The sequence below is a fragment of the Manis javanica genome, chromosome 1 (assembly GCF_040802235.1).
Source record: "Manis javanica isolate MJ-LG chromosome 1, MJ_LKY, whole genome shotgun sequence".
Taxonomy (NCBI): domain Eukaryota; kingdom Metazoa; phylum Chordata; class Mammalia; order Pholidota; family Manidae; genus Manis; species Manis javanica.
Window position 1 is genome coordinate 108686762 of NC_133156.1, and position 18344 is coordinate 108705105.

Sequence of the window (18344 nt, forward strand, 5' to 3'; positions counted from 1 at the left end):
GAGACAAAAAATCAGAGTTGTTATCTTCAAGTGTTAGGTCCAGAATCAAATCCTGTGGTGTCTTTCAGCAGCTGGAAAATTGTGCTCTCTAGAAGAAGAGTATGGGTCTCTCTGGACACAGGTCCATGCCACTTATTGTCCATTTGGCCTTGAGAAAATCTGATGCTCTGATCTGGTTTCTTTCTCTGTAAAGAAGGCATAACAATGCCTGGCTACCTTTCCAGGGTGTTGTGTGAATTTGCTGACACCCATAAAGCTCCCTGAAAATGAAGAGGCTTACATAAGTCCCTGGTATTATTCACACAGCAAACGTTTTCCCCTGAGAATAAGTAATAAATGGTACCATTGTGCAGCTGGTGGAACGTGTTCAAAAGTTTCCGCTCACAACTAGTAGATCAAGTTGTGGGTGGTTGTATGGACTTTCTGTGCTCACGCCAAGCTACATCCAAAACAGCCGGCACAGCAGGCTGTCCTGGAGTGAAAGGCTGTACTGTAAGAGACGGCCAAGTCATGGCATCACATCACATAGGGTAGTCCTGTGTAGCCAGTGACTTCATATGCACCTTTCCTCACAGCAGAAAGGAGAGAAAGCAGGAAGTGGCCACATGGATATCAAACATGGCAGCAATTGAGAGGCCACTACGAACTTCCCAAAGCTAAGGATGTTTGTTGATTGTGGTGGATTATAATTGTAGCTTTCTTCTTTCATTCTTTCTGAGTGCTTGGACCAGGAAAAGCCAAGGTTCTAAATCAGATGGAGTGTTCAGGTTAAGGCCCTGTTCTCTTTAAATACAGTTCACTTGAGTGGGAACAGTTCGGACAGCATGCTTCTGGTTGGCAAAGGAGACAGAAAAGGATCTCCTTTCCACCATGAAAAACCCTGGAAAACTTTAGGACATGTTACAGGGAAAATGCCCTCCCTCTTTTAGCAAGATCTGGGACTCAGCCTTTGGATAGCCTATCCGAGAAAATGACAGATATAATGACAGATATTTTAATTATATGAGAGGAAAATTAGCTACTGAAGATACTGCATTTAATTTTAAAATGCAGTCATATTCAATTAGAGATATTTGGGGATTACACTAATAAGCTGACTTAGATTAAGGCTACCCTTTGTAGTGGTACGTATTCTCACATCTAAAAGCTGAGGAATCACAAAATTATGGAATTTTTTATCTGTGAGTAGCCTACCTTGATATGAAATGATTTGATAACTTTTCTAATCCCATGGACAAGGTGACATTTTTTTCCTCTTTCTTTTCAAGGGCAACCATGGGCAAAAAAAAAACTTGAAGTTAGTAAGCTTAAGACAACAAAAGTAGAAAAGAAGATCCATCTAAGTACCTAAGTTTTAAGTTAGGCAAAACCTTTAGATCTTAATGCAAAGGCTGTGGAGAGGTACAGTGCAACCCACAGATTACATAGGATTTCATCAGGTCCCTCACTCCTATACTCATCACATTCTGTTTTCAGAGATTCTTTCATTTTTCATTCAGTTCCCATTTATTGAGCATTAATTTGTATGCTAAGTGTTAGAGGTGAAAGATGAAAGTCAGTCACTGCCTTTGTGAAGACCCTCACTGAGACAAGAACAAAGTGACAAGTGTCACATGGAATCAAGGTGAGACCTGTAATAACTGAAGGGAATTTCATCATGGTGCCTTGCCTTGAGACGTGACATTCAAGGTTCTGGCACTTTCTAGTGACTTGTCTTTCTCCCTGGAATGCCTTCTGTTACACATGTCAGGAGATCCAGGAGAACTGTGAAAACCATGAGAACTCAGAGAACTGTGAGAACCAGGAGAACCAGAGAACCAGGAGAACTGTGAGAACTATGAGAAACAGGAGAACCAGAGAACCAGGAGAACCGTAAGAACCAGGAGAATCAGAGAACTGTGATAACCAGAGAACAGGAGAACCATGAGAACCAGAAGAAACAGAAAAACGTGAGAACCATGAAAACCAAGAGAACAAGAGAACCAGGGGAACCATGAAAACCAGGAGAACCAGAGAAATGTGAGAACCAGGAAACCAGGAGAACCAGAGAACCAGGAGAACCAGAAAAACGTGAGAACCACGAGAACTGTGAGAGCCAGGAAAACCAGAGAACCAGGAGAACCGTGAGAACCAAGAGAACCGGAGAACCAGGAGAACTGTAAGAACCGTGAGAACAAGAAGAACCAAAGAACCAGGAGAACTGTGAGAATCAGGAGAACCAGAGAACCAGGAGAACCAGAAAACCATGAGAACCAGGAGAACCAGAGAACTAGTAGAACCAGGAGAACCAGGAGAACCATGAGAACCAGAGAACCAGGAGAACCGTGAGAACCAGGAGAACCAGGAGAACCATGAGAACCAGAGAACCAGGAGAACCCTGAGAACCATGAGAACCAGGAGAACCATGAGAACCATGAGAACCAGGAGAACCGTGAGAACCATGAGAACCAGGAGAACCTGAGAACCAGGAGAACTGTGACAATGAGGAGAACTGGAGAACATTGAGAACCAGAGAACTGTGAGAACCAGAGAACCAGAAAAACGTGAGGACCAGGAGAACGAGAAAAACGTGAGAACCATGAGAACCTTGAGAACCAGAGAACCAGGGGAACCACAGAACCAGGAGAACCGTGAGAACCATGAAAACCACAGAACCAGGAAAACTATGAGAACCAGGAGAACCAGAGAAGCAGAGAACTGTGAGAACCAGAGAATCAGGAGAACCTGAGAACCAGGAGAACCGTGAGAACCAAGAGAACCACAGAAACAGGAGAAACGTGAGAACCAGGAGAACCATAAAAATGTGAGAACCAGGAGAACAGTGAGAACCATGAGAATCAAAGAACGAGAAGAACCATGAGAACCAGGAGAACCAGAGGACCAGGAGAACCGTGAGAACGAGGAGAACCAGAGAACAGTTAGAACTAGATAATGTTGAGAACCAGGAGAACCAGAGAACTGTGAGAACCAGGAGAACCATGAGAACCAGGAGAACCAGAGGACCAGGGGAACCGTGAGAACGAGGAGAACCAGAGAACAGTTAGAACTAGATAATGTTGAGAACCAGGAGAACCAGAGAACTGTGAGAACCAGGAGAACCATGAGAACCAGGAGAACCAGGAAAACTGTGAGAACCAGAGAAGCAGGAGAACCGTGAGAACCCAAGAATCAGTAGAACCAGAGAATAGTGAGAACTAGAGAACCAGGAGAACGGTGAGAACCAGGAGAACCTGGAGAATGGTGAGAACGAGAGAACCAGGAGAACTGTGAGAACCAGAGAACCAGGAGAACCGTGGTCAGAGACCCCATCACTCATTCTCTCCAAGGTCAGATGAGCTTCAGTCACTCCCTGGAGGGTGCAGAGCAGCACAGGCCCACTGGGCAGAGGTGGCATCTTGTTTCTGGGGAAAGCATGCACAGAGCATGGAGGACACTGCACGACTATTTCTGCTTGACTAGATCCACCTACAGGCACTTTAAAGTCGCCAAAGTTTCTTCATCAAGGTAAAATCTGGGGACCCAAAGGCTAGGCATGCTGATCTGTGGAGATCAAGTTCAGAGGCTCTGAAGGAGCTGTTTGCCTGAACAGAGCCAACCATGCTTGTGAGCCTGAGATACAATCATCTGAATGCTGCTATAGCCTGGTTTTCTGATAAACTTTGAGGAAGCAGAGACTGGTATCTCTGGTGAATTCCCTGAGCCCCAGATCACAGGGGGCCTGCCGCTTTCATGTCAGTCCAGTGGCCAGAGGCCAGGCCATCTGAGAAAAGAAGGGAGGAGATGTAGAGATCGGCTGAGCAGAGGGAAGTGCATTTTTCATTCTGTTCCCAGAGTTTGGGTTCTTCCTTCATTCGTTTCACGGCAGACTGTGTTAGTTACTTATTCTATATACAGCCCCTTTCTTCTTCCTAATTTTGTACAGAATGCTCAGTTACCTTCTTGCTTTCCTACTTTCACTGCTGGCAGAACCTTATGACATAACCTGAGCCAGTGAGATGTAAGCTGAAGCCAGCTTGGGACTTTTGGAAAAGTGTTTGCTTCTTGATAAAAAGGGTCCGTGTGTTTGGCACCACTCTTCCTGTCACCCCTTCTTTCTGCCTTAGATGTAAGCATGTTGTCTGGAAAGCAATAGCCTCCATGTAGCCAAGAGGCAACAAGGGTGAAGACAAAGCCAAGACTCACAGAGTGGTGGATCAGGAAGATCCATTCATTCATTTACTGAGTGTCTACTATGTGCCAGGCACTGTTGTAGTTGCTGGAGATGAGAAGTGAACAAAACACACAAAATCTGTTACTGCCTTGAAGCTTACCTTTTAGTGGTGATAGGAGAGAAAGACAATATATATATATAATATATAGTAAGCGAAAGATGTGTTATGTCACATGGTGATAATTACTATAGAGAAAAGAAAAGCAGGCATTCACCTTGGGTGGGTCCTCAAATGCTGATTTAAGGACTTCAGCTGTTCCTCTGAGCAAATCATTGGAGGGCTATGAATAGAGGTATGATGTGGTCAGACTTGTATTTTAACAAGATCACTCTGGCTGTTGTGTTGACAATGGATTGAGACAGGAAAGAGCCAGGGTCCCTAAGGTATCAGTGAATAACTACGCCAACAGCAGTAACACCTGCTTCCAGGAGTCTTGTTATCTGCAGGAAATAATGCCTTATTTTTCAGACTACTCTTAGTCAGGTATTCTATTACTTGTCACCAAACTCATTCCTGACTAATACAGACAGTTGCCGTCATTTATTGATCACCTAAGATGTGCCGGGTGTTGTACTAGGTCCTTGAGATAGAGTTGAAAATATATGTAGTTCTTATCATCAAAGAGCCTTTCAAGGACCTTATGATCCAGTTGTGGGAAACCAACAGGCAGACCATTGCACTGTAATACAGCAAATAACGTTAGCAAGGTTTGTCTGGAGGATGGGGTGAGTGTAGGTGAGGATGGGGTGAGTGTAGGGGAGGATTGCCCCTAAGCAATCAAAGGAGTCAGGGAGGGCTTCTCAAAAGCCACAGAGTGTTTCTCAGGTGAACAAGTTAGCAGAGGACATTCCAGCCAGGAAGAATGAACTGCATGTGCAGTACAGAACATGGCACGGCTAGTAAATAGATCAGTATTCTTGGCAGACTAGAATCTGACTGGGGTGGAGAGGATGGCAAGAAGTGATGGGAGGTTAGGCAGAAGAGATGATGGAGGGTTTTGTACCTGTTACAGAAGAATATGAGTCATCCTTTAGACAATAGGGAGGCAGTGCCATCACTCTGGCAAAAAGATTAAAGACAGCTTTATAGGGGAGTGAGACTAGAGACAAGGCCAGTGCAAGAGTCTAGGGAACAGAGCCATTGCAGTATTGGGATAGAGAGGAAGGGATGCAGAATTGGTGATATCTGTGGGGTAAAAACCAAGAGACATTCCAGGAGGCCCCAACACACTGCATGTGCCTCTGCACAAATAGCCAGGTAATATTTTTGGCATAGAGATTATGCCAGGAGACAACAGTTTTTTAATGGACTATATTAAAGTGTGACTGGTGTTGAAATAAGCCCCTTGAGATTCTGTGTGGTGAGCTGACACCAGGCCATTCCATTCAGACAACTTTGTGGAAGCCAGAGGGAAGTTTTTAATATGCAGTCTGGCTGCACTTATGCTCTTCACTGCGGCTTTGTCAACCATTTGAACATCAGTTATTCTAGAATGTCTTTTGTGTTTTCAGCATCACTCTGCATGAGTAATAATATTAGCAACTACCATGTTGGGAGCTATCATGTGACAGACATGTTACATATACTCTTTTAAATTTCAAAATAGCACTGCGAAGCAAGTATTACTAATTTGAGGCCCAGAGAGGTAAGACCACCCTAAGGCCACACAGCTAGTGAGGCAGAATGTGATTTTCACCCTCAGTCACCTGACAAAACCTTTGTTGTTTCCACTATATTACAAGGCTGTCCACCTCATTATAATCCATTGTCCAGTCCAAATTCAGGGCTCCACATTTTGTCCACAATCAGAGAAGAATAAAAGTGTGACATTTACAAAACATTTCCATGTACAATAAAGATAAACTCTTCCAAGTGGTTTTGCCTGATTTCCATGAAGGGATTTGGGTCTTTCAGTTAATATGTACTAAGAAGGAGCAAGTTAACAAATTCAAGGAGCAAATTGCTTATTCTAATAAATCATACTTTATAATACAAAATAATTCAATTGATGAGTAAAAATTATGTAACTCCTTTAGAAATAATGGAATCAGGAAAGGGTGCTTCAATTCCTTAACTAAAGGGAAATACAGAACTTCTTAGGGAAGGAATAGTCGAGACTCTGAGTGTGAGCAGAGCGTGGGGATGATTATTCTGTATGGTGGATGGATGAATTCAGACTTTATCTGAATCTATACAATACCACCTTATTGAGTGATGTCGTCCCATCCTGCAGTAAATAGTTTACTAAGCATCTACTGTATTAGGAGTGCTGCTTTTGGTGCTGGGAAGGTAAGGGATGGAGACAGAAGAAGAAACAAAGTCATGGGGTTATTCCTCTTGGGTCTTGCAGGAGAAGTGAAAGACAGAGTTATCATCTAAAAGGTTAATGCAACAGTAGGTATCTCAAGGATACTACTCAGGACCAGAGTTTAATAGCTGGGGCTCAGAGGTCACCTTGTCCAACCCATACAGTTCACAGATAATGAGATTAAGCCCAAAGGAATCTGTGACTTGCCTGAGGTCACAAAGATAGCTGGAGTAAGAGTTACCTCTGCAGTGAGTCTGTTTATATTGCTCTTATTCTTACTCAAGAATTGATTTAAAAATATGTAGTAGGTCTACTTGAGAAGGGGGAAAAAACTTTCTATTTAACTCAGAACACAACAACAAAGCAAAGAGATCCCAGCCTGTCACTCAGAAGGGGTGTGATCATGGAGTGTAGTTATACATGTGCCCTCACCTGCACTGTAGCATTTTTTTTTAAATAGTAAAATATAGGAAACAACTTGAATTTCTATCATTAGAGGACTGAATGTATTTGGTTCGTCCACACAATGGAATATGATGTAGTCATTAACAAAATAAGGCAGCTCTGTGTGATTGATACAGCTATATTTTAAGTGATAAAATCAAGATTTGGTTAGTTTTATATTCCCTCAGCCATTTTTTTCTACAGTGTGGATTAACATAAAATAATGAATTTCCAATGATAGCTGTAGTAGATACTATCATTCATGTTACCCAAATTTATTATGCATTTTTTTTCACATTTTAGTACTTCTCCACAATTTAAATACCAATTTTACAATAAGGAATAAAAAAATTGCTTTATTGCCATTACCCATGCCCCAAGTGTGAGGACATAATTTATGTTCCATAAATAAGATATACCTACACAAGACTTTGATTTAAAACTAAATTTTGTTTAAAAAGGCAGGACTTGAAGCATCCATTTGGCCCCTCTCAACAGAAGCTGTGTCTTGGAGCCAGAACTTGTAGTGGGTTTCTGATATTTTTTGATGGGAAAGGCAGAAACTCTTTTGAGGTCAGTTCCTTAGAGCTTAGCCTGGAGTCTTTCATCAATCCTATCAGTGGTTCTATGAGCTTTCTATATCCCTAAATAAATACCCTTCTGATAAAGCTGGCTAGAGTGGATTCTGTTGACTGCAACTAAGCACTGTCACCAATATAAATACTTTCAACTGTACTCTGACAAATTCTCCTTTACCATTATTTAATGACACCTTGGACAGGCCTCATAATTAAAAGTTCTGTCTAATTTACTTAAGTCTTTTCATTAATGCCCTTTTAAAATCTTATATCCAAGTTGTCCACTCACGTAAAGCAGGCAGATAGACAGGGAGTGAGACATTAGTCTCTTTTTTCCTGCAGAAATTCTCAAACTCTACCAATGACCCCCTACGTGTCTACTTCTCTCATGTTAGAAAGAAGCACTGGCAGTAACTCCCATGAATAATTATGGGGGAAGAGTATGGAGCTATTGGGTGGGTACAGAGATAACCTCCCAATATCAACACTGCGTACCTGCTAACTCTGATCTCTTTCATTCTCTTTCTTCCGGAGTCGTCCTATATAGACCAGGAAGAGTGGAGCTAATCTAATGGTTGGGGTTAAATATCCAGTGCTTCAACTCCTTGAAAAGTCCCAAGAAAGGTGTCCAGAAATCCTCCAAAAGCGTATCTTTTGTTCTCAGTTCTAGGTCTTTTTTTGGCCAGATGTATGGTATCAGGAAAAGTTTCACTCAACATCCTAATAGTTTCTGGATCCAAGATTTATGGGAGGTACAGCCCGTCTGTCATCATATAAAATGAACATTTAAGCCACTCACTCTCCCAACTACTTTTGCAACTAGAATAGAGGCATATGTTCCAGGCTCAGCCAAGCACATCCACAAGCTCTGGACTACAAAGAGGAAGTTGGTGATACTAAAAAGTAGAAACAAGGGAGACCAGTCTGGGGTAATAAGCAACATCTTGTGGGTAATAAGAGCCAATTTATAAAGCCAGTAGAGACTTCCAGGCAGCCTGTGATGGTCAGTGACCTACAAAGATCCAGTGGTGTTCTCACAGGACTAGTGGGAGCTATGATACTGGCTGGGGACCCAGCTACTGTCTCCTCCCTTATTTTTGCCTGTTGTGAGTCTTTTTCTCCAGTATTCCTTTCAGTTCTTAGTTTCCCAGTAACCTTTCTGATATAAGAATTGAAGCTATATATTTCCCTCTAAGCACTACATTAGCTGCATCCTACAAATTTTAGTTGATTGCGTTTTCATTTTCATTCAATTCAAAATACTTTTTCCAATTTTCCTTATGACTTTCTCTTTGACTCATGAGTTATTTAGAACATACTGTTTAATGTCCAGATATTTGGGGACTTTAGAGATTTATTTCTGTTAATGATTTATTCTCTAATTATATTATGGTTGGAGAACCTATCTTGTATGATTTCAGTCTTATATCATTTTTGAAGTATTGCTGTTGTTGGGTGACGTGTTCTAGGAATGTCAATTAAGTCAAGTTGGTTGAGAGTGTTTAGATCATCAGCATCCTTGTTAATATTCTATTTGTTCTCTTGATTACTGAGAGAAAAGTGATGAAGATTCTATAATTGTGTATTTGCTTCCAGTTTTGTCAGGATTTGCTTCATATATTCTGAACCTGTCTTATTATGTGAACACACACTTAGCATTGTTACATATTTTTTTATGAATCACCATCTTTATCATAATGTAATATCCATACATCATTAGTAATAATTCTTTGTTCTTAAGTCTTCTTTGTCTGATATAATATAGGCACTTTGGCTTTCTTTTTATTAGTGTTTTGTTAGTGTTTGTTTCTCTCCCTTTACTTTTAACCTATCTGTGTCTTTAGATTTCACCTAATCTAAGTCTTTTGGTTCCTATAAATAGTATATGGTTGGATTTTGATTTTTTCCTTTAACCCAGTCTTGTGATCAGTTCTTTAATTGGTATATTTAGACCACTCACATTTAATGTGATTATTGATATGGTTGAAAAAAATCTATCATTTTTTTAATACCTGCTTTTTTATTTATGATTCCACTTTATCCTGACTCTGAAATTTTTAAATTATAGTCATTTATTACCTACTTAGATAGATACATAATAGAATGAATATTTCTGTCCCCTAAAATTCATATGTTGAAGTTATAACCTCCAATGTGATGGTATTTGGAGGTGGGGCCTTTGGGAAGTAATTAGGTTTACATGAGGTCATGAATATGGGGCTTCCATGATGGAATTAGTGTCCTTATAAGAAAAGGAAGAGAAGCCAGAGCTTGCTCTCTCTCCACTATGTGGGGACATAGTGATGGTAGCCTTCTGCAAGCTAGGAGGGGAGTCCTCACCAGGAGCTGAATCTACCAGGACATTGATCTTGGACTTCTCAGCCTACAGAACCGTGAGAAATAAATACCTGTTGTTTAAACCATACAGTCTATGGAGGCCCAAGCTGACTAAATAGATAGAGAGAGAGGTAATTTTTATTATTGCCTCAGAGAAGCAGATGGTACTCTTAAATCCAGAAATTTCACTTCTGAGTACCTATGTTAGACAAAACATTGGCACATGTGCCCAAAATGGTATGCACAAAGGGATTTGTCATAGCATTATTTATAATAATGAAAATTTTTAAAGTAATCCATATTTCCATCTTTCACAAAATACAAAATAAACTACAAATTAGTTCTATGGAAGACTATGTGAAAAGAATATCAGTGAATAGGTACTGATATGAAAAATATGTCTAACATATTCTCAATTGAGAAAAGCTAGTTGTAGAGCAATATACAGAGTATGGCACAATTTATGCATTAAATAATACCACCAAACGCAATATATACTTCCTTTTATGTGAATATATATATGTGAACATATATGCTCAGACAGAGTCTATAAAGATACACAGTGGATAGATAATAGGGATACACAATGGGGAGGCAGTGTAGGATTAGGGGAGTAAGCAAAGAGTTTTGCTTTCTCTGTATTGCTTTAATTTTTATCAGTGAGAATCCATTACTCATGTAATTGAAAATTAATTCATTATAATGATGAGTGGTGATTAGGATTATAGCTTGAAAAGTAGGAAAGGAAGAAAATATACATAAGTCAGGAATTTTTTTCTCTTTAAGTCCAGTGTTTTATTCATTTCATTAGGGGTAGGAGACTGGGAGTAGAAAAGCAAAAATCATCTGCCTTTTGTCCTACAGCAGCAGCAAGAAAAGCAGGGTGAGTGTCCAGGGAGTGCACACTGTGTCTGGGTGTGCCACAGTATGTTCAGTTGCACTCATTCATGCTGAGACATTACTTTTTGCCCATAAAAGGAGGAATTACAACATCAGACCTGTATCATTCTCATTTCCAAACAGCTTCAAAATGTCAACACAAGACTTTCAGTCTCCTGCTCTCTCGCTCTCTCACAAGCACCCCCGGAACCAAATCCAAGAGTAGAAAACAGATGTAGGCAGGCACTGTTTTGACAACACTGGAAACGCCTGTGATTAGGGGTTAAGAGAGCATAAAGGTGATTCATATGCTCCTAAAAGAACAAGAAGTGCACCACTAGAAGAGATTGGTGGATGGCTGTCCCTGCTTGTATACACATTCTCACACTCAAACAAGGGCACGTGTTCTCACACAGGCTTCTCCTAAGCAACCTCTTGCTGAGTGTTTCCTGTAGCATTTTCCTTATGGCCAGGAAGGTTCTTGGAGGACAGGTGAAAATTGGAGGTTGGCAAAAGAAGTGCAAAAGCCTCCCTTCCGCTGTCAATAAATTATCTTCAAGCGATGAAGTGGATGTTGGTACCTTTTTTAAACTAACAGACAAATGTTCTCAGTTTAGCAGTGAGCCATGGGATATGGCAGTTGACAATACAGTTACTAGTTCTTAATTTATGAGACAGGAGAGCTTTGTTTAGCTTACTGCAGATAAATTAAGGCTGCCTTTGAGTAACTTTAATTATGTACCCATCTCTACCCAGTAGTTGTCTTTTTCCTGTAAATATATTCTCAGTTGTAAGTGGTCTGAACTCCAAGGGGCTACACCTTGGTGAAAGATTGAACCAGGTAAAAATCCCACAGACCAGCACAGGGAAGCTTGTCTCTCTTTGCTCAGAGCTCTATGTAGAGACAGAGGTTTCCTGATCATTTGTATTCATAAGCCCCTACTTCATGAGTTTGAGGTTGACTATTTTATATCTATATAGTCTTAGAAACTGTGGATGAGAAATTATGTTAAATATTGGTCTTGGGCCTGTGGTTTACTAGGGGTACCTGGGAGAAGTAAAAAAAAAAAACCTTTTTAAGCCAGTCTACACAGATCCACAAAAAAAGTATTACTGAAGATGAGCTCAAAATATAAAATTATTGAGAAAATAATCCTCCAAGAGATAGAAGTAGTCACAAAACAACCAATAGGATTAGAACCTGAGAACTTCAAATAACTTAATAATTTGATCAATAATGTGATTAATGAATAATTTTGTGATTAAAGACATAAAGAGAAAAAATCCAAACCATAAGAAAAGACACTAAAACAAAAAAGAATGAGTGAGTAGGGTGGAAAGGATAAAATTAGATTACTACCTCACTCTGTATACAAAATAAATTCCAGATATATTAGGGTTTAAAGGTGAAAAAGCAAACTTTAAGACTTTTAAAAGAAAACATAAGAGAATATTATTATGACATTGGAATAAGGGAAATTTTCTTATACAGGACACAAAAATCATAAGCCACAGAGGAAAAGATGGATAAACTTTAACTTTATTAAAATGAAAAACTTCTGTAGAAAAAATAAATCATAAACAAAGAAGAAAAAAATAGTCTGGGGAAGATACTTATACCCTATATACAGTTTAAGAAGAAAAGGACAGTCAGTCCAATTGGAAAGGATATTAACAGTTCACAAAAGAAGTGATATAAATGGTTAATAAATATATAAAAGGATAGTCCAGTTCACAAGTAGTCAGGAAATTGTAAACAGCAGCAAATGTTAGCAAGGATTTGAGGAAACAGGAATACTTGTGCATGCAGGTGGGGAATGTGTTGGAACCCCCACTGTGGTGCATCTAATAAAGCTGAAGATGTGTACACCATCTCTCCCACCTGCCCACAAAGAGACAGATACATGATGAGCACCAAGTGTATCTGAGAAATAGGAAAAAGATGTTTACATTGATGTGAGTGGAGAAGACTGTTTTCCTGAATAATTTCTTAAATACCTGCTGTGCTTGCCAACAAGAAGAGGAAATAAACCAACTAAATTATGTATTTCAAAATAAGTGGACATGAGAAGAACTTTGGAAGTGAAGATATTGCTATGTAGTCATTTGCATGTAACAATGAAAGGCAACAAAATTTAGAGGCACTAGGAAAGGAGCCAAGTAGCTTAAGAGGTCAACATGGAAAGGCAAAATAAACCAGCTCCAAAAATGTCTTACTCGGCAATCAAATTTATTCAAAGGGGCGATACTGAAACCAGATTCTGCAGTCTGACTAATCACGTGTGGTTCTTGAGATTTTAGCTTTAAAATGAAATTCTAAAATGCTTAGAGTTGCACCATTGTATTTCCTGATTTTGTTTAACATTTTCTATTGCTTTTTTTTTTTAAATAATTGACTCCTAAGCATCTTATTTTCTTGAATTGGCCCTTGTGCAAAAAGTGTGTTCAGTGCTGCCCTAAGTGTAACTGTATTGTAATAGGAACCAAAGCTTAAAGGGAGGGGATTCATCTAACTGAGCAATATTGGAGACAGTGGAAAGTATTTTCAGAAGCAATGGCCTTTTTATTAAGCCTCAAAAAGGTATTCCCAGCATTCACCCACCACTGTCATGCAGGCTGCCATAGGTTTTCCTGTTTATAAGACCAACCATTATAGGCATGTAGAAAATAAAAACCTGGCATAGTGATTTTGAGAAGTAACCAAAGGAAAACTATTTCTTCTGCCACTTCCAAAGCTGTGCACCTGTATACCATTGAATGAAGGTACATTTAGTATGTATGGCTAGCTGGAGATTCTTTACTAGGTTTCATACTTGGGGAGCACATGGCCCCAAGGGTAAGAGTAATTGCCTTCTTTACCCCAAACAGCTGGATCCTGGCCCAGAGGCCTTATTTGATCAGGTAAGCAGGTTAAAGGGTTAAATAAGGAAGTAATGAGTGAGATGGGAAAGTCTACCTGAGGTTCCTGAGTTAATTCATCTCCCTGCAATGCTCCTGTAGCAGTTTGGCCAGGGATAGCGGGGTGGAGAGGTGTGTTGGGGGTGCACTCCTTTTTTATTCAGACTGATGACTGATAACAATGATCGCCCTAGTCTAGTCGAAATTAGATGGGGTTGAGGTCTTAGAGTGACAACATGGTGACAGCTGCCCTCAGCATGGTTTTCAGAGAGGACAGGGGCAATAACTAGGAAAAGGGAGCTTTATTATTATTATAATGCCAGGCCTGGCAAGAGGGAGGGAGGTAGAAGATGTTCTGGAGCCTTGAAAAGAAAGTGTATCAAGTCCAGCTCTTTGGGCTGATAGGAAACAGAGAAACATTTCCATGGTACTAAAGAAGCCCTAGGGCTGTGTAAGGTGCCTTTGATGACTGCTTCATATTGGATGTGCACAGGTGGACTTCAGAAGAGAAGGGCATCTGTGGACATATTCAGGGACAGGAGTAATATGCTCTCTCAAGTCTTCACATCTAGAGATTACAAATCCTTCATAGCTGTATCAATTCCCACTGCCTGCAGGTGCCTCTCCATTGGAAATGCCTCATGCTCTGTGCTACACTCATGGTGCATATTGCCTGCTCCATCTCACCAGTAGCTCTAGGACTTGCCTCAAGATCATAGTATCAGTGCATATTAGAGCTGGAAGGAAACTTTGCATTCTTTGGTCTGAAGAAAAACTTTGCAAATGAGGAAGCAAGGCCCAGTGGGGTGAAGTGACTTGCTAAACTAGTCACCGGAAGAGCCAGCTTCAAAGTGTGGTATCTAGACTCAGTCTTATGCTAGGTCCCCTATCCTCCAATGGCTAGGGATGGAGGGTATCCTGAATCTGGGAGAAGTTTTTTGGGAAAAGGGCAAATTCCTGTCCTCTCTCTCAGGTCCTCATCACCCCCATTGTACCCAAGTAATGCCCCAAACCACTTCCAACCTAGTAGAGAGCACCACTGACTTGAAACCCCCCACAGCAAGGGACCTAGAGAATTTCTGGGCCAGAAAGTCCTGGCAGGAATAAAACCAAGTGCTGGTAGACCCAGGACTTCAGGTGGTGAAGTTACATCTCTGTGCAGTTTAGGTGCAGAATACTCTGTGTGGCTGGGACATAGGGAGAGTTTATTCCTTTTTTCAAGAGCCAGTTTGCCTCTCTGGCCTGGTGCTCCCACCCCAGGTACAGTTAGGCACTGCAGCTCATGAACTTGCAGGCAGAGTGGACCTCTAAGTGGACCCCAGAAAACACAAATATCTCAGACATTTCCACTGGGGAGGGAGGAGGCCAGGACGTCTTAGAAAGGCAGCTTAGCATTGGGCTGGAGAGGAGTTCCTTGCTGAAAGTTCTGGTTTTCATCATGTTTTTCTCAACATTTGTTTATAAAATGTGCAAATTTTATGTGTTTTCAGCTTTTAACAACTGCATTAACAGCCTTTAGGGCCTTGAGCAGTATTGTTTGTATTCCTTTAAGAGGCAGATCTCTGAAAGATAGGCCTTTGCTAATTAGAGCTGAAGATCAGGCTGGCAGAGTGGCTGCAGGACCCCATGCTGGGCTGAGGGTTCCGTCCCTTACTCCTGGGATCCCTCCACTGTCCTTAAGGTGAAGAAGAGGAAGCGTGAGATTATTTATCCATTTTTGCCTGGTGAAGAGGTACATGGCACATGGGAACAAAATCATTGATAAATACTGTTAGTCTTCATAAGTAGAAAGCTAATAAATACCCTTGTACCCACAAATTGAGACATTGTGGTTCTCTCACTGAGACCTGTTGCCAGTTGTGAAGAGTCATACAATTGTTACACTTAATTAAATTTGAAACATTTTTTACAGGCTGTACTTACCCATGCCAGGGTTATTTCCTACTGCTCCCCAGTGTCGGCCCTGGAGTTCTCGTGCAGGCCTCCTCCCTGCCCCGCACTGTGATGTTCCCATCTCTGCCTCCCCTCAGCCTTCTCTCTCCTGACGGGAATGAGCACCCTGTCATCTCCCACCATAGGCCTCTGGCCCAGCTAAATCCTTTCTTGGCTCCAACCCGCTTCCCCAGTCATTTCCCCCATTGGACGCTCCCTTAGCTAACTGTGCACATTTATAGTCACAGCCCCTCACTACCGCAGGCAGCTGCTGGCTGCTGTCTTATTCGTCCAGTGTCTCTTTCCCTCTTCTCATGATGATGATACCTCTCCTCCTTTGGAAGAGGTGCATAGCTCATTCTATGGGATTTCTCAAGAATCCCCATTTCTAATACACACTACACTTTGTCAGTAGCCTCCCCAATAGAATGAAAGCTGCTCAAGAAGGAAAACTATGTCTGGCATGTAGCAGGAGCCCAAGAAATGCTTACAGGAGTCAAAATGTCTCGACTACAAATGATCATTTTTCTGATAATTCAGGCAAAACTTAACTTTTGTATAGATAGGTCAATGCTGTTCTCATCCACATATGTTGAAATTTTTCTTCTCTGTACGTCAGTTTGACTGCAATGATGAGGTCAGAATGAGGCCTTTAGAGCTGAACCCCTTTGTAAATTGGACCATCTAGGAGGAAGCTGTGGTGCAGACACTGGGTGAAACCAAGGGAAATGCCTGTTAGTTAGGTTGCAGACCCGGGGCAAGGGTCAGGGTGGAGGAAGTGTGGGTGGGAAGACAGCCTTGCAGTGCTCCACAGGCAGTCTTTAGACATTTAAAGTGTCTAACCTGAACCTTCAAGCCATAATATAACCACTCTCCAGCTTCTTCTCAGTTGGCTACTTTTTTGTTTACATTTTTTGCTTAATTATGCATTTACAGTCTAGGGGCTGGAATGCAAAGGACTTCTCTTCTCCCCATTGTTTCCCTGGGGGGGTATTTAAAGAGCTGTGAATAGCAGCACAGGCTCTTTGTCTATCTCTGACCTTCTACTTGATTTCCAAACCAGGGTGGCCAACTGGATCTTTATCTGTAAACTTCACACCCTTTTTTTGAAATTTTTGAAAGAAAATCCAAGCCTAAGAAGGATTGGTTGGAAAAATTACAGATCATCTGTCATTTTAGGGATTAGCTGATCCCGAGCTAAAATGAGAATCACCTCAGTGTCCCCCAAACTCCTTATAGGTGCCCATTTCTCCTCCCTCCACTTTGACCCACCTTTTTTCAGGCCCCCAGAACCTTCATGAAGACTATTATTTGCCTTTAAAATGATGGAAAAGCATAATATGTTGCTCCTCAGGGGTACTTGCAATTTAGCAAGGGACAATCCTTTCACCAAAGAAATGAATCTCAAGGTGTGGGATTTAAGTACTAAGAGAGATTTTTCTAGGGTAGGAACATTTTCTAGAACTTCTAAAATCAAGGCATTTATGTGGCTGCCTATTAGCCTAATCTTGATGTTCCTATGTGTGATTTTTATTATTTCTGGGTCAGATGGCTTCTCAAGCATCCTTCCCAGCCCTAGGACACTAAATGCAGCAATTTGGGGCAGAGAAGTCCTATTTCCCCAAGAAAATACAATATCCCCTGAAAGTTTTGTGCTTTTCCTTTAAATTTGCTAAACAGGCATTTTTCAGAGCAGAGATTCTTTTTCATGTTCAAATTCCCAGGACCTAGTACAGAGCCTCACACATAGTAAGTGCTCAGTAAATGTTTGATAAAGTGAATTGATGTGACTAACCACACCGGTTTAACTAGTCCTTGTTGTTCAGTTTAGAACAGATGCTGTATTTGCTGGGAATCTGTATAAGCAAAACAGACTGGTGTTGGTTCTTTTTTAGTTTGTTTACTCTTGAGTGCAAGCAACAGAATACCTACCTAAAAGCTGTTCAAACAGATGGATTTATTTTTCTCTTCACCCAACAAGAAATCCAAGGTAGTAAGCGTTCCAAAGCCTGATTTCCACTCATCCACTGCTCATTCCTCAGTGACCAGAGTTGTCTTCTTTTGCATGGTTGCAATATGGCTGCCACAGCTCCCAGCACCACCTCCTCAGCAACTGCATTCAAGGAAGAAAGCAAGGGTCAGGTGGTCCCTCCCACTTTCCCTCTATCCTTCATCAGACAGGAATCTTCCCCAGAAGATAACTGGCCCAAAGTATATCACATAGTTCCTCTATAGCAAACATGGTGCAGGAGAATGGAATCATCTTCAAGGCTTCCACAGTCTGAGCCTTCCTTGGCCCAGGGGAGCAATTGCTCTTCCCCCTCATTGGCCCCAATACCCGAGCAGAATAGACAAGAGGGGGAATGCTTATTTGTTAAACAACAAAGAGTGTCATCTCAAACTCAACCTCAATCATAGCAATAATCCTGTCTGGCATTTTACCTGCAGATACAGAACCAAGCTGTCTGTTTCTCAAGGGCAGTTAGTAGAGAAGGAGGAGACTTCAAGAGACCATTTTTAATCAATTCCTTTTAAGAATTTACAGGGAGAGTTGAATTGCCCAGCTACAAAGTGATTTTATTTTAAGGAAATTGTCTTGAAATGTTTCCATGAGGTTGAAGATCCCACCCAAATTTACTTCTTGCCTTAAATGAGAAGCAACACAGACTTTACCTTCAGCTATACTTAATTCATTTACGTGGGAGTACTGACATTTTGACTGGTAACAGATCTTCAATATTTGAGCTTGTAGTTCTT

The 18344-nt window shown here is 41.0% G+C and overlaps 1 protein-coding gene across 1 annotated transcript in view; it reads left to right on the forward strand.

The window, feature by feature from the left end:
- The window catches only part of ANKRD55 (ankyrin repeat domain 55), a 410557-nt gene that overhangs the window by 150557 nt on the left and 241656 nt on the right, over positions 1-18344 (forward strand).